We start from the raw sequence: 27,500 nt of genomic DNA, 5'->3' as shown, positions 1-27,500 counted from the left end.
GAAGCAGTGTATGGGAGTGTCATAGTTAGTAGTAGCAGCAGTAGCAGCCCAGCCCATTCTCCAGCACAGGATGTTTCCTCTTTGAAGTTGTCTTATTCAATGATTCATTCATGAGGAAGAGAGGAGGAACAGGCCTCACAGCAGCCACAGGGCCCAGATCTCTAGAAACCAACCGTGTGTGTGTGTGTCTGTGTACATGCGTGCATCCATGCGTGTGTGTGTATCTATCTGTTTGTGTGTGTGTGTGTGTGTGTGTGTGTGTGTCTATCTGTTTGTGTGTGTGTGTGTATGTGTGTGTGTGTGTATCTATCTGTTTGTGTGTGTGTGTGTGTGGTGTGTGTGTGTGTGTGTGTGTGTGTGTGTGTGTGTGTGTGTGTGTGTGTGTGTGTGTGTGTGTGTGTGTGTATCTATCTGTTGTGTGTGTGTGTGTGGGGGGGTGGGGGGGGGGTGTACTGTAAATAGATGAGCAGGCAGCCTTGCCTCAGTGCAGCCTGAGGAGAGATAAGCTCTAGAAACGCTACAACAAATCTCTGTTTAGCCTTCAAACGACTGAGCTGGAAATGGCTGCTTTACCCCCAATGATACGACACAGAATACAGTACAAGAGTCTACTAAATGCAGTCCAGAAACTACTGGTGATACTTTTTCAGGATATTTTTTCTATTGGCAAAAATGAAAACATGAAGCAGAACAAACTCTTTGGTCATTTAAAAACCTGCTGTATGTAAAACATTGTGTGCTATCGCTCGTAAAATAAATATGACTCTTGATGACAACATGATGTTTGTTTCCAACATTTTTTGTATTTGATTTAATTATCTGTGATTTTACCAGGTAAGTTGACTGAGAACACGTTCTCATTTGCAGCAACGACCTGGGGAATAGTTACAGGGGAGAGGAGGGGGATGAATGAGCCAATTGTAAACTGGGGATTATTAGGTGACCGTGATGGTTTGAGGGCCAGATTGGGAATTTAGCCAGGACACCGGGGTTAACACCGCTACTCTTACGATAATTGCCATGGGATCTTTAATGACCTCCGAGAGTCAGGATACCCGTTTAACGTCCCATCCGAAAGACGGCACCCTACACAGGGCAGTGGCCCCGATGGGAGACCAGATGCTGCTGGAAGTGGTGTTGGAGGGCCAGTAGGAGGTGATTGATTGGGAACACTGCCCTGGGGCATTGGGATATTTCTTTTTTTTAGACCAGAGGAAAGAGTGCCTCCTACTGGCCCTCCAACACCACTTCCAGCAGCATATGGTCTCCCATCCAGGGACTGACCAGGACCAACCCTGCTTAGCTTCAGAAGCAAACCAGCAGTGGTATGCAGGGCTGCTTTTCTAAAGAAGTTAAATCCGCTTCGTGTTTTCTTTCCTTGCCCCACACACACACACACACACACACACACACACACACACACGCACACACACACGCACACGCACACGCACACGCACACGCACACGCACACACACACACACACACACACACACACACACACACACACACAGGGGTATCGTAGCAGTCTGGAGTAGCAGTCCCCTCCCTCCGTCTCTCTCTCTCCCTCTCCCTCCCGCCCCCCCTCTCTCTCTGTCTCTCTCCCATGTGCCACTGCCAATTTGTCTCTGAGCTTTTATAAAAGTGTGCTTCTCAGCGTTTTGCTCCCCTATCTCCCTACATCTTAATGGCTTTTGTCACCAAGTGACACGCCTACTAAGCTCCAGAGGGGGATGACGACTGACCTTGACTGTAGAGAGAGGAACCCTAACAGCTAGCTAGCTGCTACAAAGCTAAAAGCTAGCCACTGAAAGCATAGGGCCGCAGAGAGGGAAGCTAACAGCTAGCTAGCTGCTAGAAGGCTACAAGCTAGCCACTGACTGCATAGAGACGCAGAGAGGGAAGCTAATGGCTAGCTTGCTGCTACAAAGCTAACAGCTAGCCGCTAAGGGTGTGAATCATTGCTTAATTGTAATGCTAATAGACCAAGGTATTGGCTGAGACTAACTCTGGCAGTGACCATTGGCACTGCAGAACTTATGACATGGAACCCGACGAAACACACACACGCACTCGCGCACAGACACGCATGCACACACACACAAACACATACACACACACACTGCCACTCTAACCAAACAGACCTTTCTTCCCCAGATCTGTTGATGGAGTGGACTCGGTCTTGTGTTATTGTAATGCTGTTACACCTATCCAGACTAACAGTACACCAGTCCCCCTTTTCAGCCACGCAGTCTCCCCCTGCTCCACCAGCAGTAACCGAAAGGTCGCTGGTTTGAATCCCTGAGCCGCCAAGGTGGAACCATCTGCCGTTTTACCTTTAACCCCCAACAACAACTGCTCCCTCGGTAACGACGACGTGGATGTTGATTAAGGCAGCCCCCTGCACCTCTCGGATTCAGAGGAGTGGGTTAAATGCGGAAGACAAATTTGAGTTTGAACGCATTCAGTTGACTAGGTGTCCCCCTTTCCCAGACAGACCTCTTCAGCCATGCAGTCTCCCCCTGCTCCATCTAGCTGAGGGTGGAGGTTTTATAGAAACATGCAGGATTGGGTGGGTGGTGAGGACAACGTTTGCTAAAGTGGATAGACCAGGTTTATTGTCTGTTCCTAAGACTACCTGGTCACCTTGGAGCTGAGTTCAGTTTATGTCTGTCAGTCTGTCTGAAACCATGTTTTGCTTGGTAAGTTGACCTGTATTGCTGTCTATAACTATTTTGAGGACAAAGTTTTTAAAAGTAGACCTCTCCCTACTTTCCTTGTTCAGTACTTTTTTGCAGATTTGACCCACCAGGGTAGGAGAACAAGGCTAGAAGGGAGGCAGAGCAACCTGTTCTGGAATGAAACTCTGTCCAACCGCACATCTGGGGCTGTCTGGGATACTGGCAGCTGTCTGGGGCTGTCTGGGATACTGGCAGCTGCTCGCTGGCCATTAAGTCTTTAACAGCCATGGATCACCTCAGTGTGACTTTAAAGCCCTTATGTTAAAGAGGACCTGGCTGAAAACCGCTGGCTCCACCAATCACACACAACCAGCTGTGTCACAGCCAGGTGCCATGGCTACCTTGCTGCCACGGCAACTAGGTTCGCCGCGTCCCGTCAATCCCTAAGATGATGGATGGGCCCCCAACATCAAATGCACATATAAACACCACACACAGGTACAAACACACACACTGACACACACACTTCTACTGGCACACACATCAAGCGTCTTCATGACAGGAGTCCAAATGAGGGCTTGTACTGCTGCCATGCCAGAGAGCATCTGTGAGTTGTACCTTCAGAGAGAGAGAGAGAGAGAAGAGAGAGAGAGAGAGAGAGATGGTGGATGTGAAAAAGACAGAGAGAAAGAGAGAGAGAGAGAGAGAGAGAGAGAGAGAGAGAGAGAGAGAGAGAGAGAGAGAGAGAGATGGTGGATGTGAAAAAGACAGAGAGAAAGAGAGAGAGAAAGAGAGAGAGAGAGAGAGAGAGAGAGAGAGAGAGAGAGATGTGAAAAAGAGAGAGAGAGAGAGAGAGAGAGGGGGGGGGAGGAAGAGGGTGAGTGTTTGAGTGTGTGCCATGGCCTTGCAGTAACCTCTTCTGCCCTCCATCCCCTCTAGGCCTCTGACAGTTGGCAGCACCTGGGTTCATGAGAAGATAAGAGAGAGAAGATAGAGGAGAGAAGAGAAAGAGGTGAGAGGAGAGAGAGGAGAGAAGATGAAGAGGAGAGAGAGGAACGAGAGGAGAGAGAGGAGAGAAGAGAAAGAGGAGAGAGGAGAGAGGAGGAGAGAAGAGAAAGAGGTGAGAGGAGAGAGAGGAGAGAAGGTGAAGAGGAGAGAGAGGAACGAGAGGAGAGAAGAGAAAGAGGAGAGAGGAGAGAGAGGAATGAGACGAACGAGAGAGGAGAATGTACAGTAGACACACTAGGCCCATCAAGACGCTGACACTGTAGTGTTCAACTCTGGAGAGAGTACACTGATCTCTCTGCCACAGACATACTCTAGCAGTCTCAAAACAAGTATCACATTGATGGTCGTCAATGTAAATAACACCACACAACATAACACAACACAACACAACAGAACAACGTAACAGAGGAGTTGACATTCTCTTATACTGTAACAGAGAGAGAGAGAGAGAGACAGAGAGTACACAGCGGCAGAATACCTGACCACTGTGACTGACCCAAAATTAAGGAAAGCTTTGACTATGTACAGACTCAGTGAGCATAGCCTTGCTATTGAGAAAGGCCGCCATAGGCAGACATGGCTCTCAAGAGAAGACAGGCTATGTGCTCACTGCCCACAAAATGAGGTGGAAACTGAGCTGCACTTCCTAACCTCCTGCCCAATGTATGACCATTTTAGAGAGACATATTTCCCTCAGATTACACAGATCCACAAAGAATTCGAAAACAAATCCAATTTTGATAAACTCCCATATGGGTGAAATTCCACAGTGTGCCATCACAGCATCAAGATTGGTGACCTGTTGCCGTGAGAAAAGGGCAACCAGTGAAGAACACACACCATTGTAAATACAACCCATATTTATGCTTATTTATTTTATCTTGTGTCCTTTAACCATTTGTACATTGTTAAAACACTGTATATATATAATATGACATTTGTAATGTCTTTATTGTTTTGAAACTTCTGTGAGTGTAATGTTTACTGTTAATTTTTATTGTTTATTTCACTTTATATATTATTTACCTCACTTGCTTTGGCAATGTTAATACATGTTTCCCATGCCAATAAAGCCCTTGAATTGAATTGAATTGAATTGAGAGACAGAGAGAGAGAGAGAGAGAGAGAGAGAGAGAGAGACAGAGAGAGACAGAGAGAGAGAGAGAGAGAGACAGAGAGAGACAGAGAGAGAGAGAGACAGAGAGAGACAGAGAGAGAGAGAGAGACAGAGAGAGACAGAGAGAGGGAGAGAGAGGGAGAGAGAGAGAGACAGAGAGAGAGAGAGAGAGAGAGAGGGAGACAGAGAGAGAGGGAGAGAGAGAGAGGGAAAGAGGGAGAGAGAGAGTTAGAGAGTGAGAGACAGAGACAGTGAGAGAGGGGGAGAGCGAGAGAGAGCGAGAGAGAGAGAGAGAGAGTGACAGAGAGAGAGAGAGAGAGAGACAGAGAGAGAGAGAGAGAGAGAGAGAGAGAGAGAGGGAGAATTGAATTGAGAGAGTGTGAGTGTGTGTATGAGTGTGTGTGTATGAGTGTGTGTGTTTGCTTAGAAGGTCCAGTAAATCACAACCCATGTTCCTCTTCCCCAGTTGCACTCAGCTAATGAAAAGTTTCACTGCGGTACTGCGACCGTGACCCCACTTAGAGCCAGAATGGAGGAGAAGAGGGAGGGAGCCATACTGAAAGGCACTGCTCTGTCCTTCTCCACTGGGAGAGGAGGAACAGTCATGGGGCCAGCACGCACACGCACTCACACACACACATACACACGAACACACACACACACAAACACACACTAACGTCACTGTCAGCTATTAGCCAGGCCTACATGCCAAAATCAGAAAAAGACGACAGGCCTCTGTCTAAGCGAACACACACACACAAGCAAGTACACACACAGGCACGGAGGCACAAACACGTATGCACGCACACACACAGATGCACACACTGTGGTTGAAATCGTAAAGGTGTTAACAGTTCATAAAACACATTGAGACCACAGAAAGCCTCCCTCAGCCCTGTTTATGGAGTAACAGTCTCTAATGGCCCATCACTGGGAAGCATTCAGTAAACCTAAAGAGAGAGAAGAGGTCCTTCTAAAGACACATTCCAGCTCCAACTCCAAACCATATCAGGGAGGAGCTCATCTATGTAGAGATTGTTTTAGGTGGTATATGGGGGATTACAGGGGTGAGGGTTGTGGGGAGTATGGGTGTGTGTCAGAGGGGGACACAGGGGTGAGGGTTGTGGGGAGTATGGGTGTGGGTCAGAGGGGGACACAGGGGTGAGGGTTGTGGGGAGTATGGGTGTGGGTCAGAGGGGACACAGGGGTGAGGGTTGTGGGGAGTATGGGTGTGGGTCAGAGGGAGACACAGGTGTGAGGGTTGTGGGGAGTATGGGTGTGGGTCAGAGGGGGACACAGGGGTGAGGGTTGTGGGGAGTATGGGTGTGGGTCAGAGGGAGACACAGGGGTGAGGGTTGTGGGGAGTATGGGTGTGGGTCAGAGGGGGACACAGGGGTGAGGGTTGTGGGGAGTATGGGTGTGGGTCAGAGGGGACACAGGGGTGAGGGTTGTGGGGAGTATGGGTGTGGGTCAGAGGGAGACACAGGGGTGAGGGTTGTGGGGAGTATGGGTGTGGGTCAGAGGGGGACACAGGGGTGAGGGTTGTGGGGAGTATGGGTGTGGGTCAGAGGGGGACACAGGGGTGAGGGTTGTGGGGAGTATGGGTGTGGATCAGAGGGGGACACAGGGGTGAGGTTTGGGGGGAGTATGGGTGAGGGTCAGAGGGGGACACAGGGGTGAGGTTTGGGGGGAGTATGGGTGAGGGTCAGAGGGGGATACAGGGGTGAAGTTTTAGGGGAGTTTGGATGAGGGTCAGAGGGGAACACAGGGGTGAGGTTTGGGGGGATAGTAGAATTATAAAGGGAAGAAGATGGTTAAAGTTTGGGAGAGGAAGAAAGGCAGTCTGTCCAGGGACCACACTCCATTTCTTCTCTTCCAGGGGATAGGAATGCAACCCTTCTCTCTCTCTCTCTCTCTGTCTCTCTCTCTCTCTCTCTCTCTCTGTCTCTGTCTCTCGCTCTCGCTCTCGCTCTCGCTCTCTCTCTCTCCCTCCCTCCACATGAGAAGATGCCTGCTTTTCATTTGACATGGAAATGCACCTGAGGTTTTCAACTCACTGAGCATCGAGCGTCCCAGTCTTCAATTGTGACTGGTCAAAGGGCAAACTGTTGTGGAACAAAGAGAGTATTAGAGATTGGATAGATTTCTGTTCAAACCATAACGGGTTAAACGGATCTTTCACCACCTACAAAGTACTGACTTGACCCTTGGCTGAGAGGTCAGGGAAGTGGGGAGGGAAGTAGTCAGATTTGGATCAATGGCCTTGGTTGCGTCAAAAATGGCACCCTATTCCCTATGTAGTGCACTACTTTTGAGCTGAGCCTATGGTCTGAAATGGAACTGTTAAATGATATGCGATGTCTAAATCGGGCTTCTCTACGGCCTCTGCATGATGAATCAACGCTCAGGGTGGGGACAGGGTGTGTGTGTGTGTGTGTGTGTGTGTGTGTGTGTGTGTGTGTGTGTGTGCGTGCGTGCGTGCGTGCGTGCGTGCGTGCGTGCGTGTGTGTGTGTGTGTGTGTGTGGGTAAGTAAAGAAATAAAACAACAGTAAAAGACATTTGAAAAAAGAGTAGCAAGGCTATATACAGACACCTGTTAGTCAGGCTTATTGAGGTAGGATGTACATGTAGGTATCGTTAAAGTGACTATGCGTATATGATGAACAGAGAGTAGCAGTAGCATAAAAAGAGGGGTTGGAGGGTGGTGGGACACAATGCAGATAGCCCGGTTAGACATGCGCGGGAGCACTGGTTGGTCGGGCCAATTTAGGTAGTATGTACATGAATGTATAGTTAAAGTGACTATGCATATAAGATAAACAGAGAGTAGCAGCAGCGTAAAAGAGGGGTTGGGGGGGGCACACAATGCAAATAGTCCGGGTAGCCATTTGGTTACGTGTTCAGGAGTCTTATGGCTTGGCGGTAAAAACTGTTGAGAAGCCTTTTTGTCCTAGACTTGGCACTCTGGTACCGCTTGCCATGCGGTAGTAGAGAGAACAGTCTATGACTGGGGTGGCTGGGGTCTTGGACAATTTTTAGGCCACTCTGTCTTTCTCTCTCAACTAGAACATTCAAATTGCATCCAAAATAGATAATGTTTTTAATAATGTTCTAGATTGATATATATTGATGTACTAGCCTACCTCTTTCAAGTAATACATTCAATGTAGTATTAGCCTCATATTTAGCTAATTGATGATGGGTTATTGTCACACCCTGACCTTAGAGATCCTTTAAATTCTCTATTTGGTAGGTCAGGGTGTGACTAGGGTGGGAAATCTATGTTTATATTTCTTTGTTGGCCGAGTATGGTTCCCAATCAGAGGCAGCTGTCTATCGTTGTCTCTGATTGGGGATCATACTTAGGCAGCCCTTTTCCCCACCTTCAGTTGTGGGATCTTGTCTTTGGTTGTTGCATGTGTTGCACTCCTAGCTTTACGTTCGTTGAGTTGTTTATTGTTTTTGGTGGAACATTTATAATTAAAAGAAAATGTACGCCTACCACGCTGCACCTTGGTCTTCATTTAACAACGGACGTTACAGTTATGCATAATAAGTGAAAATGTACACCTACCACCTGCACCTTGGTCTTCATTTAACAACGGACGTTACAGTTATGCATAATAAGTGAAAATGTACACCTACCACCTGCACCTTGGTCTTCATTTAACAACGGACGTTACAGTTATGCATAATAAGTGAAAATGTACACCTACCACCTGCACCTTGGTCTTCATTTAACAACGGACGTTACAGTTATGCATAATAAGTGAAAATGTACACCTCCCACGCTGCACCTTGGTCTTCATTTAACAACGGACGTTACAGTTATGTGTAATAAGCTTCTAACTTATTGCCCCTGTCTCTTGCACAACAAGCAAGCACCTGCGCTCCGCTGGCCTCTCCTTAAAAAAACACTTGAGTCCCATGCAGGAAAAGCTACACCAGAACAGCTCGCTGGACATCCTTTTTTTGTAGCATTTCTTACACCAACAGACTAATGGAAGAGGGACGCAAGCTCTTTGTTTGCTGAATGTTAAATACAGCCGCCAATAGAAATCATGGGGAGTTTGAAAGAAGAGCGAATCGTTCAATCTTGGTGAAGAGAAGGGAAAGACCTTTTGCATCTAATTCTGGTCCAGTATTACTCAGGGTGTCATTAGAATGATGAAGATGAGGACAAATAAACGTATTTCATTTAACTGTTGAATGTGAGGAAGGAATGAAGCAACTATAGAGAGAGAAAGAGGAGGAAGGCTAATTACATCAGGGGAAGTAGTCTACCTGCTAATCATACAAATAGGCCCTATTATATTTCAAAATTATAATCAAATTCTCCAGCCTACACTTGTAACTTTGTTAGCCACATGTGCTGTACCAGAGTCGTTTCTTCTCTCCCTGTGTTATCATGGTTTGAACGATGTGCATAATTCCAGTCCATATATACAATACAGTACAGTAATACAGTTCACACTCAAAAGGATGAGCCTGCTGGAGCTAGTTTCATTTATTTACCCAAGAGAGCATATAGCTGGCTACATCTATGAGCTTTTATGTTTTTCTGTCGTGGGTAATGTTCAGTAGTCTATGTGATATATTTATTGGAAAACGGTACAATCATTTGGGCTTTTTTGGGCTCGTGCTCATTAAATATTGTTCAAGCAGGGCTCAGAAAGTTTATTTAATATATGGCTCAAAGTGATTTATTCTCGGGATGGAACATTTGTAAAATGTGTTTTAGGCTCAATGCTAACCCATTACGAGTCCTATCTACAGTACAGTACACTCTTAGAAAATAGGCTTCAGAAATGCTTATTTGGCTGTTCCTATAGGATAACGATTTGTGGTTACAGGTAGAACCCTTCGTGTTCCATTTAGAACCCTCTGTGGAAAGGGTTCTACATGGAACTCAAAAGGGTTCTTCTACCTAGAGCCAAAATGGTTCTACCTGGAATCAAAAAGGGATATTCAAAGGGTTCTCCTATGGGGACAGCTGAATAATGCTTTTAGGTTCTAGATAGCAATTATTTTTTGTATGGTATAGTTAGGGTTGCAAAAATCCGGTAAATTCCCGGTTTTCCAGAAAACCTGGTTGAAAGATTACAGCGGAATCAGGAGGGAATAAGCAGAAAACCTGGTTGAAAGATTACCGCGGAATCATGAGGGAATAAGCAGAAAACCTGGTTGAAAGATTACCGCGGAATCACGAGGGAAGAAGCAGAAAACCTGGTTGAAAGATTACCGCGGAATCACGAGGGAATAAGCAGAAAACCTGGTTGAAAGATTACCGCGGAATCACGAGGGAATACGCAGAAAACCTGGTTGAAAGATTACCGCGGAATCACGAGGGAATACGCAGAAAACCTGGTTGAAAGATTACAGCAGAATCACGAGGGAATAAGCAGAAAACCTGGTTGAAAGATTACAGCGGAATAACGAGGGAATAAGCAGAAAACCTGGTTGAAAGATTACCACGGAATCAGGAGGGAATAAGCAGAAAACCTGGTTGAAAGATTACAGCAGAATCACGAGGGAATAAGCAGAAAACCTGGTTGAAAGATTACCGTGGAATAACGAGGGAATAAGCAGAAAACCTGGTTGAAAGATTACCGCGGAATCAGGAGGGAATAAGCAGAAAACCTGGTTGAAAGATTACCGCGGAATCAGGAGGGAATAAGCAGAAAACCTGGTTGAAAGATTACAGCGGAATCAGGAGGGAATAAGCAGAAAACCTGGTTGAAAGATTACAGCAGAATCACGAGGGAATAAGCAGAAAACCTGGTTGAAAGATTACAGCGGAATCACGAGGGAATAAGCAGAAAACCTGGTTGAAAGATTACAGTGGAATCACGAGGGAATACGCAGAAAACCTGGTTGAAAGATTACAGCGGAATCACGAGGGAATAAGCAGAAAACCTGGTTGAAAGATTACAGCAGAATCACGAGGGAATAAGCAGAAACCCTGGTTGAAAGATTACAGCGGAATCAGGAGGGAATAAACAGAAAGTCCAGGAATCCTCCAAACAGGATTTTTGGAAAATGTGGGCATTATGGGAAAGTTACAGGATTTTGGCAACCCTAGGTATATTCCACCCCTGGGTGAAATTAATTTAGCTCAGGGGAACAATCATTTTCAACAGTAAACACTGTTGAAGATTGAATCTGCATCAACTGATTCCCTGAAGGTATAGCACATTAATTGAAGAACTAGCAACAATCAAAGCTGCCACACTTTGCAATTGCTTAACCCAGATTCTGGAACTGCATTAAAAGACATTAACAAGGAATTTGATTGAGGGGGAGTAGCGGAAATTGAGGAAGAATGGCAGAAGGGGAGAATGGCAGAAGGGGAGAATGGCAGAAGGGGAGAATGGCAGAAGGGGAGAATGGCAGAAGGGGAGAATGGCATAAGGGGAGAATGGCAGAAGGGGAGAATGGCAGAAGGGGAGAATGGCAGAAGGGGAGAATGCTAGAAGGGGAGAATGACAGAGATGCAAAGCACCAAAGACCACGGCACAACACCTGCTTTCAATTTCCAGCAAATTGGAATTCTGTTAGGAACAATGGATGCCTTTGTGGGCCAAAGTGTGTGTCTGTGTGTGTACAGTGGGGCAAAAAAGTATTTAGTCAGCCACCAATTGTGCAAGTTCTTCCACTTAAATAGATGAGAGAGGCCTGTAATTTTCATCATAGGTACACTTCAACTATGACAGACAAAATGAGAAAAAAAATCCATAAAATCACATTGTAGGATTTTTTATGAATTTATTTGCAAATTATGGTGGAAAATAAGTATTTGGTCACCTACAAACAAGCAAGATTTCTGGCTCTCACAGACCTGTAACTTCTTCTTTAAGAGGCTCCTCTGTCCTCCACTCGTTACCTGTATTAATGGCACCTGTTTGAACTTGTTATCAGTATAAAAGACACCTGTCCACAACCTCAAACAGTCACACTCCAAACTCCACTATGGCCAAGACCAAAGAGCTGTCAAAGGACACAGCTGTCAAACAAAATTGTAGACCTGCACCAGGCTGGGAAGACTGAATCTGCGATAGGTAAGCAGCTTGGTTTGAAGAAATCAACTGTGGGAGCAATTATTAGGAAATGGAAGACATACAAGACAACTGATAATCTCCCTCGATCTGGGGCTCCACGCAAGATCTCACCCCATGGGGTCAAAAGGATCACAAGAACCACATGGGGGGACCTAGTGAATGACCTGCAGAGAGCTGGGACCAAAGTAACAAAGCCTACCATCAGTAACACACTACGCCGCCAGGGACTCAAATCCTGCAGTGCCAGACGTGTCCCCCTGCTTAAGCCAGTACATGTCCAGGCCCATCTGAAGCTTGCTAGAGAGCATTTGGATGATTCAGAAGAAGATTGGGAGAATGTCATATGGTCAGATGAAACCAAAATATAACTTTTTGGTAAAAACTCAACTCGTCGTGTTTGGAGGACAAAGAATGCTGAGTTGCATCCAAAGAACACCATACCTACTGTGAAGCATGGGGGTGGAAACATCATGCTTTGGGGCTGTTCTTCTGCAAAGGGACTAGGACAACTGATCCGTGTAAAGGAAAGAATGAATGGGGCCATGTATCGTCAGATTTTGAGTGAAAACCTCCTTCCATCAGCAAGGGCATTGAAGATGAAACGTGGCTGGGTCTTTCAACATGACAATGATCCCAAACACACCGCCCGGGCAACGAAGGAGTGGCTTCGTAAGAAGCATTTCAAAGTCCTGGAGTGGCCTAGCCAGTCTCCAGATCTCAACCCCATAGAAAATCTTTGGAGGGAGTTGAAAGTCCATGTTGCCCAGCAACAGCCCCAAAACATCATTGCTCTAGAGGAGATCTGCATGGAGGAATGGGCCAAAATACCAGCAACAGTGTGTGAAAACCTTGTGAAGACTTACAGAAAACGTTTGACCTCTGTCATTGCCAACAAAGGGTATATAACAAAGTATTGAGATAAACTTTTGTTATTGACCAAATACTTATTTTTCACCATAATTTGCAAATAAATTCATAAATAATCCTACAATGTGATTTTCTGGAATTTCTTTTCTCATTTTGTCTGTCATAGTTGAAGTGTACCTATGATAAAAAAAAACAGGCCTCTCTCATCTTTTTAAGTGGGAGAACTTGCACAATTAGTGGCTGACTAAATACTTTATTGCCCCACTGTATGTGTGCATGTATGTGTGTGTATATGCGTGCATGTGTGTGCGTGCGTGTGTTACATGTGTTTATACTGATGTGATCAATGCATGGTCTTCTCAACCAGCCGGGTTGCCAGCGATTAAAGTGAGGAGGATGATGAAGATGTGTGTGTATGTGCATAAACACAAGTGTATATTCATGTGTACAGTATACGTTCATGTATATCAGCATATCGATTGCGCAACCAGGGGTGGAAAGACCCTGGATCATTGTTACTCTAACTTCCGCGACGCATATAAGGCCCTGCCCCGCCCCCCTTTCGGAAAAGCTGACCACGACTCCATTTTGTTGATCCCTGCCTACAGACAGAAACTAAAACAAGAAGCTCCCACGCTGAGGTCTGTCCAACGCTGGTCCGACCAAGCTGACTCCACACTCCAAGACTGCTTCCATCACGTGGACTGGGAGATGTTTCGTATTGCGTCAGCCAACAACATTGAGGAATACGCTGATTCGGTGTGCGAGTTCATTAGAACGTGCGTTGAAGATGTCGTTCCCATAGCAACGATTAAAACATTCCCCAACCAGAAACCGTGGATTGATGGCAGCATTCGTGTGGAACTGAAGGCGCGAACCACTGCTTTTAATCAGGGCAAGGTGTCTGGTAACATGACTGAATACAAACAGCGCAGCTATTCCCTCCGCAAGGCTATCAAACAAGCTAAGCGCCAGTACAGAGACAAAGTAGAATCTCAATTCAACGGCTCAGACACAAGAGGCATGTGGCAGGGTCTACAGTCAATCACGGACTACAGGAAGAAACCCAGCCCAGTCACGGACCAGGATGTCTTGCTCCCAGGCAGACTAAACAACTTTTTTGCCCGCTTTGAGGACAATACAGTGCCACTGACACGGCCTGCAACGAAAACATGCGGTCTCTCCTTCACTGCAGCCGAAGTGAGTAAGACATTTAAACGTGTTAACCCTCGCAAGGCTGCAGGCCCAGACGGCATCCCCAGCCGCGCCCTCAGAGCATGCGCAGACCAGCTGGCCGGTGTGTTTACGGACATATTCAACCAATCCCTATACCAGTCTGCTGTTCCCACATGCTTCAAGAGGGCCACCATTGTTCCTGTTCCCAAGAAAGCTAAGGTAACCGAGCTAAACGACTACCGCCCCGTAGCACTCACATCCGTCATCATGAAGTGCTTTGAGAGACTAGTCAAGGACCATATCACCTCCACCCTACCTGACACCCTTGACCCACTCCAATTTGCTTACCGCCCAAATAGGTCCACAGACGATGCAATCTCAACCACTCTGCACACTGCCCTAACCCATCTGGACAAGAGGAATACCTATGTGAGAATGCTGTTCATCGACTACAGCTCGGCATTCAACACCATAGTACCCTCCAAGCTCGTCATCAAGCTCGAGACCCTGGGTCTCGACCCCGCCCTGTGCAACTGGGTACTGGACTTCCTGACGGGCCGCCCCCAGGTGGTGAGGGTAGGCAACAACATCTCCTCCCCGCTGATCCTCAACACTGGGGCCCCACAAGGGTGCGTTCTGAGCCCTCTCCTGTACTCCCTGTTCACCCACGACTGCGTGGCCACGCACGCCTCCAACTCAATCATCAAGTTTGCGGACGACACAACAGTGGTAGGCTTGATTACCAACAACGACAAGACGGCCTACAGGGAGGAGGTGAGGGCCCTCGGAGTGTGGTGTCAGGAAAATAACCTCACACTCAACGTCAACAAAACTAAGGAGATGATTGTGGACTTCAGGAAACAGCAGAGGGAACACCCCCCCATCCACATCGATGGAACAGTAGTGGAGAGGGTAGCAAGTTTTAAGTTCCTCGGCATACACATCACAGACAAACTGAATTGGTCCACTCACACAGACAGCATCGTGAAGAAGGCGCAGCAGCGCCTCTTCAACCTCAGGAGGCTGAAGAAATTCGGCTTGTCACCAAAAGCACTCACAAACTTCTACAGATGCACAATCGAGAGCATCCTGGCGGGCTGTATCACCGCCTGGTATGGCAACTGCACCGCCCTCAACCGTAAGGCTCTCCAGAGGGTAGTGAGGTCTGCACAACGCATCACCGGGGGCAAACTACCTGCCCTCCAGGACACCTACACCACCCGATGCTACAGGAAGGCCATAAAGATCATCAAGGACATCAACCACCCGAGCCACTGCCTGTTCACCCCGCTGTCATCCAGAAAGCGAGGTCAGTACAGGTGCATCAAAGCTGGGACCGAGAGACTGAAAAACAGCTTCTATCTCAAGGCCATCAGACTGTTAAACAGCCACCACTAACATTGAGTGGCTACTGCCAACACACTGTCAATGCCACTGACTCTACTCCAGCCACTTTAATCATGGGAATTGACGGGAAATGATGTAAATATATCACTAGCCACTTTAAACAATGCTACCTTATATAATGTTACTTACCCTACATTATTCATCTCATATGCATACGTAGATACTGTACTCTATATCATCGACTGCATCCTTATGTAATACATGTATCACTAGCCACTTTAACTATGCCACTTGGTTTACATACTCATCTCATATGTATATACTGTACTCGATATCATCTACTGTATCTTGCCTATGCTGCTCTGTACCATCACTCATTCATATATCCTTATGTACATATTCTTTATCCCCAGTAGTTTTTTTTTTGGAATTGTTAGTTAGATTACTTGTTCGTTATTACTGCATTGTCGGAACTAGAAGCACAAGCATTTCGCTACACTCGCAATAACATCTGCTAACCATGTGTATGTGACAAATAAATTTGATTTGATTTGATTTTGATTTGATTTGATTTGATGTGTGTGCACTCTAGAGGACTGGCAATGCAGAGCAGAGTAGGCACGTTGCCAGGTTGGGCCGGTATCATGAGCTAGCATCAGACACTGTCAGCAGACAAAGACAGATAATTAACAAGAGAGGAGCAGGAGGGGGGGGGGTGTGATCAATGGTGGTGACACACACACACACCATGTACACACACACACCATGTACACACACAAACACAACATACACACACACACACACACACACAACATACGCACACACAGACACATACTTGCAATACACACACACACAAACACACACACACACACACACACACACACACACACACACACACACACACACACACACACACACACATGCACAGAGATCAATGGACAGAGAAAGCTGTAAAACTGTAGTGATTATTATCATCTAAGCTACTTATGATGCCATGCAGTCAATGATAGTCAATGATAGTCAATGATGTTGTGGAGCAAGGGCCAACACAACAAGATTAAACTGTAGATATACTGTACTGTACTGGCACGCATGGCGGAATGATCATGTCATGAACACACACCCACACCAAGCCCCCCGGCCCACTCACCCCCACCTTGGTGTCTAAAGCAGCAATCCCATTATGAGGACTAGAGCTATGGCTTTGAAAGACTGATTGTTACCTGGCGTGGCTTGGTGACTCTCCTGCTGTTGTCTCCTCTAGTCCACCACACACTCCATTATGGTCTCTCTCTCTCCTCTCCTCCACCTCTACCAAACCCTCGCCTGCTGTTCTCTCCTCTAGTCCACCACACCCTCCGTTATGGTCTCTCTCTCAACTCCTCCACCTCTACCAAACCCTCGCCTGCTGTTCTCTCCTCTAGTCCACCACACCCTCCGTTATGGTCTCTCTCTCTCTCCTCTCCTCCACCTCTACCAAACCCTCGCCTGCTGTTCTCTCCTCTAGTCCACCACACCCTCCGTTATGGTCTCTCTCTCTCCTCTCCTCCACCTCTACCAAACCCTCGCCTGCTGCTCTCTCCTCTAGTCCACCACATCCTCCGTTATGGTCTCTCTCTCAACTCCTCCACCTCTACCAAACCCTCGCCTGCTGTTCTCTCCTCTAGTCCACCACACCCTCCGTTATGGTCTCTCTCTCTCTCCTCTCCTCCACCTCTACCAAACCCTCGCCTGCTGTTCTCTCCTCTAGTCCACCACACCCTCCGTTATGGTCTCTCTCTCTCCTCTCCTCCACCTCTACCAAACCCTCGCCTGCTGCTCTCTCCTCTAGTCCACCACACCCTCCATTATGAGCTCTCTCTCAAATCAAATCAAATTTTATTTGTCACATGCACCAAATACAACTGGTGTCGACTTTATCGCAAAAAGCTTGCTTACGAGCCCTTCCTATTAAACAATACAGTTTAAAAATCAAATAAAGTAGTTACACAAGAGGAATAAAATAAAATACACAAGAATGGACGAATGTGGAACTATATACAGGAAGTACCAGTACCAGATCAATGTGGAGCTATATATAGGAAGTACCAGTACCAGATCAATGTGGAGTTATATACAGGGAGTACCAGTACCAGATCAATGTGGAGCTATATATAGGAAGTACCAGTACCAGATCAATGTGGAGCTATATATAGGAAGTACCAGTACCAGATCAATGTGGAGCTATATACAGGAAGTACCAGTACTAGATCAATGTGGAGCTATATATAGGAAGTACCAGTACCAGATCAATGTGGAGCTATATACAGGGAGTACCAGTACCAGATCAATGTGGAGCTATATATAGGAAGTACCAGTACCAGATCAATGTGGAGCTATATACAGGAAGTACCAGTACTAGATCAATGTGGAGCTATATATAGGAAGTACCAGTACCAGATCAATGTGGAGCAAAATACAGGGAGTAGCAGTGCCAGATCAATGTGGAAATATATACAGGGAGTACCAGTACTAGGTCAATGTGGAGCTATATACAGGAAGTACCAGTACCAGATCAATGTGGAGCTATATACAGGGAGTAGCAGTACCAGATCAATGTGGAGCTATATACAGGAAGTACCAGTACCAGATCAATGTGGAGCTATATACAGGGAGTACCAGTACCAGATCAATGTGGAGCTATATACAGGGAGTACCAGTACCAGATCAATGTGGAGCTATATACAGGGAGTACCAGTACTAGATCAATGTGGAGCTATATATAGGAAGTACCAGAACCAGATCAATGTGGAGCTATATATAGGGAGTAGCAGTACCAGATCAATGTGGAGCTATATATAGGAAGTACCAGTACCAGATCAATGTGGAGCTATGTACAGGGAGTACCAGTACCAGATCAATGTGGAGCTATATACAGGGAGTACCAAAACCACATCAATGTGCAGGTTTGAGGTTTTTGAGGTAGGTACAGTGAATTATTCAGACCCCTTTACTTTCCACATTTTGTTGCATTATAGCCTTATTTGAAAATCGATTTCAAAATATATTATTGTCATCGATCTATACAAAATACCCCATAATGACAATACCAAAACAACTTTTTGGAGAAAAAAAGCAAATGTATTAAAAACACAAAATGGAAATTTTACATTTACATAAGTATTCAGTACTTTGTTGAAGCACCTTTGGCAGCGATTACAGCCTTGTGTCTTCTTGGGTATGACACTACAAGCTTGGCACACCTGTATTTGGGGAGTTTCTCCCATTCTTCTCTGCAGATATTCTCAAACTCTGTAAGGTTGGATGGGGAGCGTCACAGCACAGCTATTTTCAGGTCTCTCCAGAGATGTTAGATCAGATTCACGTCTGGGCTCTGGCTGGGCCACTCAAGGACATTTTGAGACTTGCCCTGAAGCCACTCCTGCGTTGTCTTGGTTGTGTGCTTACTGTAGCGTCGTTGTCCTGTTGGAAGGTGAACCTTCACCCCCAGTCTGAGGTTCTGAGGGCTCTGGAGCAGGTTTTCATCAAGGATCTCTCTGTCCTTTACTCCTTTCATCTTTGCATCGATCCTGTCTAGTCTCCCAGTCCCTGCCAGTGAAAAACATCCCCACAGCATGATGCTGCCACCACCATGCTTCACCATAGGGATGGTGCTAGGTTTCCTCCAGACGTGACACTTGGTATTCAGGCAGAGTTCCATCGTGGTTTCATCAGACCAGAGACTCTTGTTTCTCATGGTCTGAGAGTCTTTAGGTGACTTTTGGCAATATCCAAGTGGGCTGTCATGTGCCTTTTACTGAGGAGTGGCTTCTGCCTGGCTTCTGTCTGAACTCTGGAGCTCTGTCAGAGTGACCATCGGGTTCTTGGTCACCTCTCTGACCAATGCCCTTCTCCCCCAATTGCTCAGTTTGGCCGGGGAGTCTTGGTGGTTCCAAACTTCTTCCATTTAAGAATGATGGAGGCCACTGTGTTCTTGGGGACCTTCAATGCTGCAAAAATGTTTTGGTATCCTTCCCCAGATCTGTGCCTCAATACAATCCTGTCTCGGAACTCTACAGACAATTCCTTCGACCTCATGGTTTGCTTTATGCTCTGACATGCACTGTCAACTGTGGGACCTTATATAGACAGGTGTGTGCCTTTCCAAATCATGTCAGATTTGCGTTTATCGTCGAAGGAATGTGCTTTACACCGAGGCCTGTACTCTGGATCGATTTGGAGGTGGACGGTCCGTCATGGTCTGGGGCGGTGTGTCACAGCATCATCGGACTGCGCTTGTTGTCATTGCAGGCAATCTCAACGCTGTGCATTACAGGGAAGACATCCTCCTCCCTCATGTGGTACCCTTCCTGCAGGCTCATCCTGACATGACCCTCCAGCCAATGGACAGAGAAAGCTGTAAAACAATGCCACCAGCCGTACTGCTCGTTCTGTGCATGATTACCTGCAAGACAGGAATGTCAGTGTTCTGCCATGGCCAGCGAAGAGCCCAGATCTCAATCCCATTGAGCACGTCTGGGACCTGTTGGATCAGAGGGTGAGGGCTAGGGCCATTCCCCCCAGAAATGTTTGGGAACTTGCAGGTGCCATGGTGGAAGAGTGGGTTAACATCTCTAAGCAAGAACTGGCAAATCTGGTGCAGTCCATGAGGACGAGATGCACTGCAGTACTTAATGCAGCTGGTGGCCACACCAGCTACTGACTGTTACTTTGATTTTGACCCCTGCTTTGTTCAGGGACACATTATTCCATTTCTGTTAGTCACATGTCTGTGGAACTTGTTCAGTTTATGTCTCAGTTGTTGAATCTTATGTTCATACAAATATTTACACATGTTAAATTTGCTGAAAATAAACGAAGCTGACAGTGAGAGCCCGTTTCTTTTGATGTTTAGTTTGAGTACTATTAATTGACTATTTAGCAGTCTTGCTATTTAGCAGTCTTATGGCTTGGGGTAGAAGCTGCATCGGAGTCTGTTGGTCCAAGAGCCGATGCTCCGGTACCGTTTGCCGGACGGTAGCAGAGAACATGGCTTGGGTGCCTGGAGTCTTTGGCAATTTTTCGGGCCTTCCTCTGACACCATCTGATATAGAGGTCCTGGATTGGAGGAAGCTCAGGACCAGTGATGTAGTGGGCTGTCCACAACATCCTCTGTAGTGCTTTGCAGTCAAGGGCGGTGCATTTGCCATACCAAGCAGTGATGCAGCCAGTCAAGATTCTCTCGATGGTGCAGCTGTAGAACTTTTTGAGGATCTCTCCTCTAGTCCACCACACCCTCCGTTATGGGCTCTCTCTCTCCCTCCTCTCCTCCACCTCTACCAAACCCTCGCTTGCTGTTCTCTCCTCAAGTCCACCACACCCTCCGTTATGGTCTCTCTCTCTCTCTCTCTCTCCCTCCTCTCCTCCACCTCTACTAAACCCACACAGCCCAGAGGCCTACCTCATACTAAGTTAAAGAAAGGGATGGACACTGTTACTAAAAGGTCACCCAAGCCACATATACTAAAAACAAGACACACACATACAGGCCAAGGTAACACACCCATATTCACCAGAAAAAACACAGACTTGGAAAGTAGAGACGTCATTTTGAAAAACCACTACAGCCCACACACAGCAGAAGGGATGGGCGAGAGGGAGAGAGGGAACTTGAAAGGAGCAGGGGAGTTGAGAGAGGAATATGACGCACAACATTAGAGAGGGGTAAGAGTGAGTGGGCATGAAAAGGAGAGAGAAAGAGAGAAATGGACACAGGAGTGTGACTGAAGAAAACAAGCTAAAAATGAGAATGAGAGAAAAGGAAAACAAAAAGAGGAGACTATAGAGCAAGCATTACATGGATATATATATTGGAGCTCCAGGGATATGGAGGTGGAGGGGTCCTGAGAGCAACTCTGTGCCCAGGGAGGCGTGCTGAAATTTGGGACGCTGTTGCCCGGGGCCTGGGGAGGCTGGGAGAGGCGTCCACTCTCAGAGCATCACCACCTGGGCACAGCAACACAGCTTTAAGTTTAGTGAGAGTGCTGGCTGCATTCTCCAAGCACTGTCTCAGTCACTCACACACACACACACACACACACACACACACACACATACACACACACACACACAAACACACACACATACACACTCACACACACACACATACACACACACACACACATACACACACACAGATACACACACACACACATACACACACATACACACACATACATACACACACATACACACATACACACACACATACACACACACACACACACGGCTATTGTCCCTTTCTGTCTTTCTTCATGCTCCAAATTCTAATTTCAGTCCACACAGAAGTGGCTCCCGACAACATGCAGTGTCTGTCCCTGTGTGATAAAACTACAGGCCCAATGAAAGGGAAAGGGGAAAGGGGGAGACCTAGTCAGTTGTCCAACTGAATGTATTCAACTGAAATGTGTCTTCCGCATTTAACCCAACCCCTCTGAATAAGAGTCACACTAAATGTCATCATCTTCATCATCTTCATGGTAATTTCCGTCTTCATCATCATCATCGTCATCATTATCATCATGATCACTGTTGTCGTCTTCATCATCATCGTCATCATTATCATCATGATCACTGTTGTCGTCTTCATCATCATCATCATCATCATCATCATCACCCCTCACTGATTATTAACAGAAAAAGATAACCAATACAGTACAACAGTGTTGGATAGATGCTAAACCTATCAGCTCGGAGTCTCTATCCCCGCTGAGCTAAGCTAGAGAACAGTAGCTTATTTACCTATGGCCTCGGTCTGGGCCTGAGAGGGCAGACAGACAGCTTCATTACAGCAAGTATCTCATCACTCCACACTGCCTAATCATCAGCCCTGCTAGACCCTGAGACACACACACACACACACACACGGAAACAGTCTCCTTCAAATCAAAGAACGATAGATTTTGTTGGAGTCCCAAAGGATATTGTTCCGTCAATAAGGGACTCTGTTGGACAACTTCAGACATTAGCTATATGAATCAATACAGCGTCATACCTTACAATATCTCATCTCGTTACGTAATTATCACCTTCAGTCTCTGCACGCTTGGAAAAAATGCTGCTCTCTAGAACCAAAGGGGGTTCTTCGGCTGTCCCCATAGGAGAACCCTTATAGGAACACAATTTGGTTCCAGGTATAACCCTTTTCGTTCCAGGTAGAACTCTTTTAGGTTCCACGTGGAATCCTTCCCACAGAGGGTTCAACATGGAACCCAAAATAGTTCTACCTGGAACCAAAAAGGGTTCTCCTATGGGACAGCCGCATAATCCCTTTGGATAATAGTGTGTCTCTCTGAAACATTCTATTCTATTGTTGTTAGGGAGGTTGGTTTGAAGTGAACATCTGGAATGTAGTAACACCTGAATCAATCAAAATACCATATTCTAGCATGTTATGATTACAGCTTTGCATGTGCTTAACAGAACAGTGTTCCTCGGAGAGCTTTACAGCACATCGGAGATGTACTTAGCATTTGGCTAACGCCGGTTGCTATTTGTGGCAGATTCCGTTAGCATGTGGTCAAATCCAACGTTCCCCCGTCTCCGCGGAGAGAGCCCCCATGCATTATTAACGGTGTGTATTTAAAGAACATTCTTAGAACCCAGGCTTGGTTCTAGGACGTCATCCTCCATACCAACCGCAGCTTTTTCCCTCTTTGGCCTTTTTCTCCTCCTCCTCCTCAGGCTCTCATGCCGAGTCACGTCTTACTCTGCACTATGAACAGCTGCGCTCTTCTCTCTCCTTTTATTCCCCCCTTTTTCCATATCCCTCCTTCCCTCTCCTCTCCCGCCATGCCTGTCTCTCTCTCAGACAACATAATACCTTTCTCTCAGCTACACACACTGTAATTTCAGTCCAAACAGGGGCAGTGGTTGCTGTTACAAGAAAAGTAATTTTATGCTTCAACGATATATACTGTATGTCCATTATAGCTATAACAGAATAGATCAGGTGTATATTGAACACATTAACACATACAGGATATCCATTATAGCTATAACAGAATAGATCAGGTGTATATTGAACACATTAACACATACAGGATATCCATTATAGCTATAACAGAATAGATCAGGTGTATATTGAACACATTAACACATACAGGATATCCATTATAGCTATAACAGAATAGATCAGGTGTATATTGAACACATTAACACATACAGGATATCCATTATAGCTATAACAGAATAGATCAGGTGTATATTGAACACATTAACACATACAGGATATCCATTATAGCTATAACAGAATAGATCAGGTGTATATTGAACACATTAACACATACAGGATATCCATTATAGCTATAACAGAATAGATCAGGTGTATATTGAACACATTAACACATACAGGATATGTCACGCCCTGACCTTAGTTATCTTTGTTTTCTTTATTATTTTGGTTAGGTCAGGGTGTGATGAGGGTGGTATGTGTGTTTTTGTCTTGTCTAGGGTTTTTTGTATATCTATGGGGTTTTGGTTTGTCTAGGTAAATGGTCTATGGTGGCCTGAATTGGTTCCCAATCAGAGGCAGCTGTTTATTGTTGTCTCTGATTGGGGATCCTATTTAGGTTGCCATTTTCCATTTTGGTTTTGTGGGTTATTGTCTATGTGTAGTTGCATGTCAGCACGCGTGTTTATAGCTTCACATTCGTTTTGTTAGTTTGTTTAGTATTCTTAAATAAATAAAGAAGAATGTATTCTTATCACGCTGCACCTTGGTCTCATCATTACGACAAACGTGACAGAATATCCCACCAAACCAGGACCGAGCAGCGTGAAAAGGAGGAACAGGGGATATGGGGAAATGGACCTGGGAGGAGATATTAGATGGAGCAGGACCCTGGACACAGCCGGGGGAGTATCGGCATCCTAAGGAGGAGATAGAGGCAGCGAAAGCGGAACGGCGATACTACGAGGATAAATACAGGAGAATAGAGGAACAGCGAAGATATGAAGGTACACGGCTAGCACGGAAGCCCGAGGGGCAGCCCCAATAATTTTTTTATGGGGGGCACACGAGGAGATTGGCTGAGTCAGGTAGGAGACCTGAGCCAAATCCTCGTGCTTACCGTGGGGAGCGTGTAACTGGTCAGGCACCGTGTTATGCAGAGATGCGCAATGTGTGTCCAGTGCGCTATTCTAGCCCGGTGCGCTCTATTCCAGCTCCTCGCATTTGCCAGGCTAGAATGGGCATCCAGCCAGGACGTATTGAGCCAGCTCTATGTTCTGGATCTCCAATGTGTCTCCACGGTCCAGTGTATTGTGTGCCTCCTCCCCGCACTCACCTTGAGGTGCTTGTCACCAGCCCGGTACCACCAGTTCCGGCACCACACACCAGGCTTCCTGTGCACCTCCAGAGTCCAGTACGCCCTGTTCCTCCTCCCCGCACTCACCCTGAAATGCGTGTCACCAGCCCAGTACCACCAGTGCCAGCACCACGCACCATCCGGCGACAGTACCCAGTCCAGAGCATCCGGCAACAGTACCCAGTCCAGAGCGTCCGGCGACAGTACCCAGTCCAGAGCGTCCGGCGACAGTACCCAGTCCAGAGCGTCCGGCGACAGTACCCAGTCCAGAGCGTCCGGCAACAGTACCCAGTCCAGAGCGTCCGGCGACAGTACCCAGTCCAGAGCGTCCGGCGACAGTACCCAGTCCAGAGCGTCCGGCGACAGTACCCAGTCCAGAGCGTCCGGCGACAGTACCCAGTCCAGAGCGTCCGGCGACAGTACCCAGTCCAGAGCGTCCGGCGACAGTTCACAGACCGGAACCTCCAGCGACGGTCCCCAGTCCAGAACATCCGGCGATGATCCACGCAGCGAGGGTCCCCAGCCCGGGGCCTACGGCGAGGAGCTGCAGTCCAGAGCCTCCGCCGATGATCCACAGGTCAGTGATACAAGAGCGGACTCAGTGTAAAGAAGGGGGGGCGGCGTCCAGAACCAGAGCCGCCACCGAGGTTAGATGCCCACCCAGACCCTCCCAAATAGGTTTAGGTTTGCGGCCGGGAGTCCGCACCTTTGGGGGGGGGGGGGGGGGGTAACTGTCACGCCCTGACCTTAGTTATCTTTGTTTTCTTTATTATTTTGGTTAGGTCAGGGTGTGATGAGGGTGGTATGTGTGTTTTTGTCTTGTCTAGGGTTTTTTGTATATCTATGGGGTTTTAGTTTGTCTAGGTAAATGGTCTATGGTGGCCTGAATTGGTTCCCAATCAGAGGCAGCTGTTTATTGTTGTCTCTGATTGGGGATCCTATTTAGGTTTCCATTTTGGTTTTGTGGGTTATTGTCTGTGTTGTTGCATGTCAGCACTCGTGTTTATAGCTTCAAGTTTGTTTTGTTAGTTTGTTTAGTATTCTTCGTGTAAATAAAGAAGAATGTATTCTTATCACGCTGTGCCTTGGTCTCCTCGTTATGACGAACGTGACAGGATATCCATTATAGCTATAACAGAATAGATCAGGTATATATTGAACACATTATAACATACAGGATATCCATTATAGCTATAACAGAATAGATCAGGTATATTAACACATACAGGATATCCATTATAGCTATAACAGAATAGAGCAGGTATATTAACACATACAGGATATCCATTATAGCTATAACAGAATAGATCAGGCATATATTGAACACATTAACACATACAGGATATCCATATAGGCTGCATCATTACCTACTGTATCTTCTATATCGTTTAAGAACAACATTCCAACCTGGTATCCTGGAATACATCTCTGGAGCTCATATATAAGGTGCATCCCAGATAGCACCATATTGCCTATATAGTGCACTACATTTGAGAAGTAGTACACTATAAAGGGAATAGGGTGCCATTTGGGATGTAGCCATAGTCTCCATACACCTGTGGCTGCTTACCAAAGCCACAGGTGGTAAGCAGTGGAATGGGCAGGGGACAGGGGCAGGGAGCAGCGGCTGGGGCTAGGGACAGGGGGCATGGGACAGGGGCTAGGACCTAGGCTAGGGGGCAGGGGGAAGGGGAATGGGGCTAGGTAAGGGGCAGGGGACAGGGGCTAGGGAAGTGAGAAGGGAACTGGGGATAGGGGCAAGGGAAGGGGGAAGGGGACTGGGGACAAGGGCTAGGGAAGGGGGAAGGGGACAGGGGCTAGGGAAGGGGGAAGGGGACAGGGGCTAGGGAGGGGGAATGGGACTGGGGCTAGGGAATGGGTAAGGGGACAGGGGCTAGGGAAGGGGGAATGGGACTGTGGATAGGGGCTAGGAAAGGGGGAAAGGGGAAGGGGACTGGGGCTAGGGAAGGGGACAGGGGCTAGGGGCTAGGGAAGGGGGAAATTGACAGGGGATAGGGAAGGGGGAATGGGACTGGGGCTAGGGAAGGGGTAAGGGGACTAGGGATAGGGTCTAGGGAAGGGGGAAGGGGACTGGGGCTAGGGAAGGGGAAGGGGAAGGGGACTGGGGATAGGGAGTCCTAGATAAAGGGCAGTCTTAGATTAAGGGCAGTCCTAGATAAAGGGCAGTCCTAGATAAAGGGCAGTCCTAGATTAAGGGCAGTCCTAGATAAAGGGCAGTCCTAGATAAAGGGCAGTCCTAGATAAAGGGCAGTCCTAGATAAAGGGCAGGCCTAGGTTAAGGGCAGTCTGGGATGAAGGGCAGTCCTAGATACAGGGCAGTCCTAGATAAAGGGCAGTCCTAGATTAAGGGCAGTCCTAGATAAAGGGAAGTCCTAGATAAAGGGCAGTCCTAGATAAAGGGCAGGCCTAGGTTAAGGGCAGTCTGGGATGAAGGGCAGTCCTAGATTAAGGGCAGTCCTAGATAAAGGGCAGTCCTAGATAAAGGGCAGTCCTAGATTAAGGGCAGTCCTAGATAAAGGGCAGTCCTAGATAAAGGGCAGTCCTAGATAAAGGGCAGTCCTAGATAAAGGGCAGGCCTAGGTTAAGGGTAGTCTGGGATGAAGGGCAGTCCTAGATTAAGGGCAGTCCTAGATTAAGGGAAGTCTTAGATGAAGGGTAACAGGTAGCCTAGTGGTTAGAGCGTTGGGCTAGTAACCTAATATTTGCTAGTTTGAATCCCTGGGCCAACTAGGTGAAATCTGTCGATTTGCTCTTGAGCAAGGCACTTAACCCTAATTGCACCACAGCCATCAATAATGTCTGAGCCCTGGCTGTAACCCCACTCTCAGGGGGAGTGGGATATGCAAACAAATATATATACATTTCACACTTGTACATGTG

At 46.9% G+C, this 27,500-nt stretch overlaps 1 protein-coding gene across 7 annotated transcripts in view; it reads right to left on the bottom strand.

Moving 5' to 3' along the window:
- LOC109884357 (tensin-like) overlaps positions 1 to 27,500 on the bottom strand; it is a 221,719-nt gene that overhangs the window by 122,426 nt on the left and 71,793 nt on the right. The gene's annotated exons all lie outside the window — the stretch shown is intronic.

This window comes from Oncorhynchus kisutch, linkage group LG5, assembly GCF_002021735.2.
Source record: "Oncorhynchus kisutch isolate 150728-3 linkage group LG5, Okis_V2, whole genome shotgun sequence".
Lineage (NCBI taxonomy): Eukaryota > Metazoa > Chordata > Actinopteri > Salmoniformes > Salmonidae > Oncorhynchus > Oncorhynchus kisutch.
The sequence above is the reverse complement of the archived record's forward strand: the minus strand, read 5'-3'. Positions and strand labels throughout refer to the sequence as shown.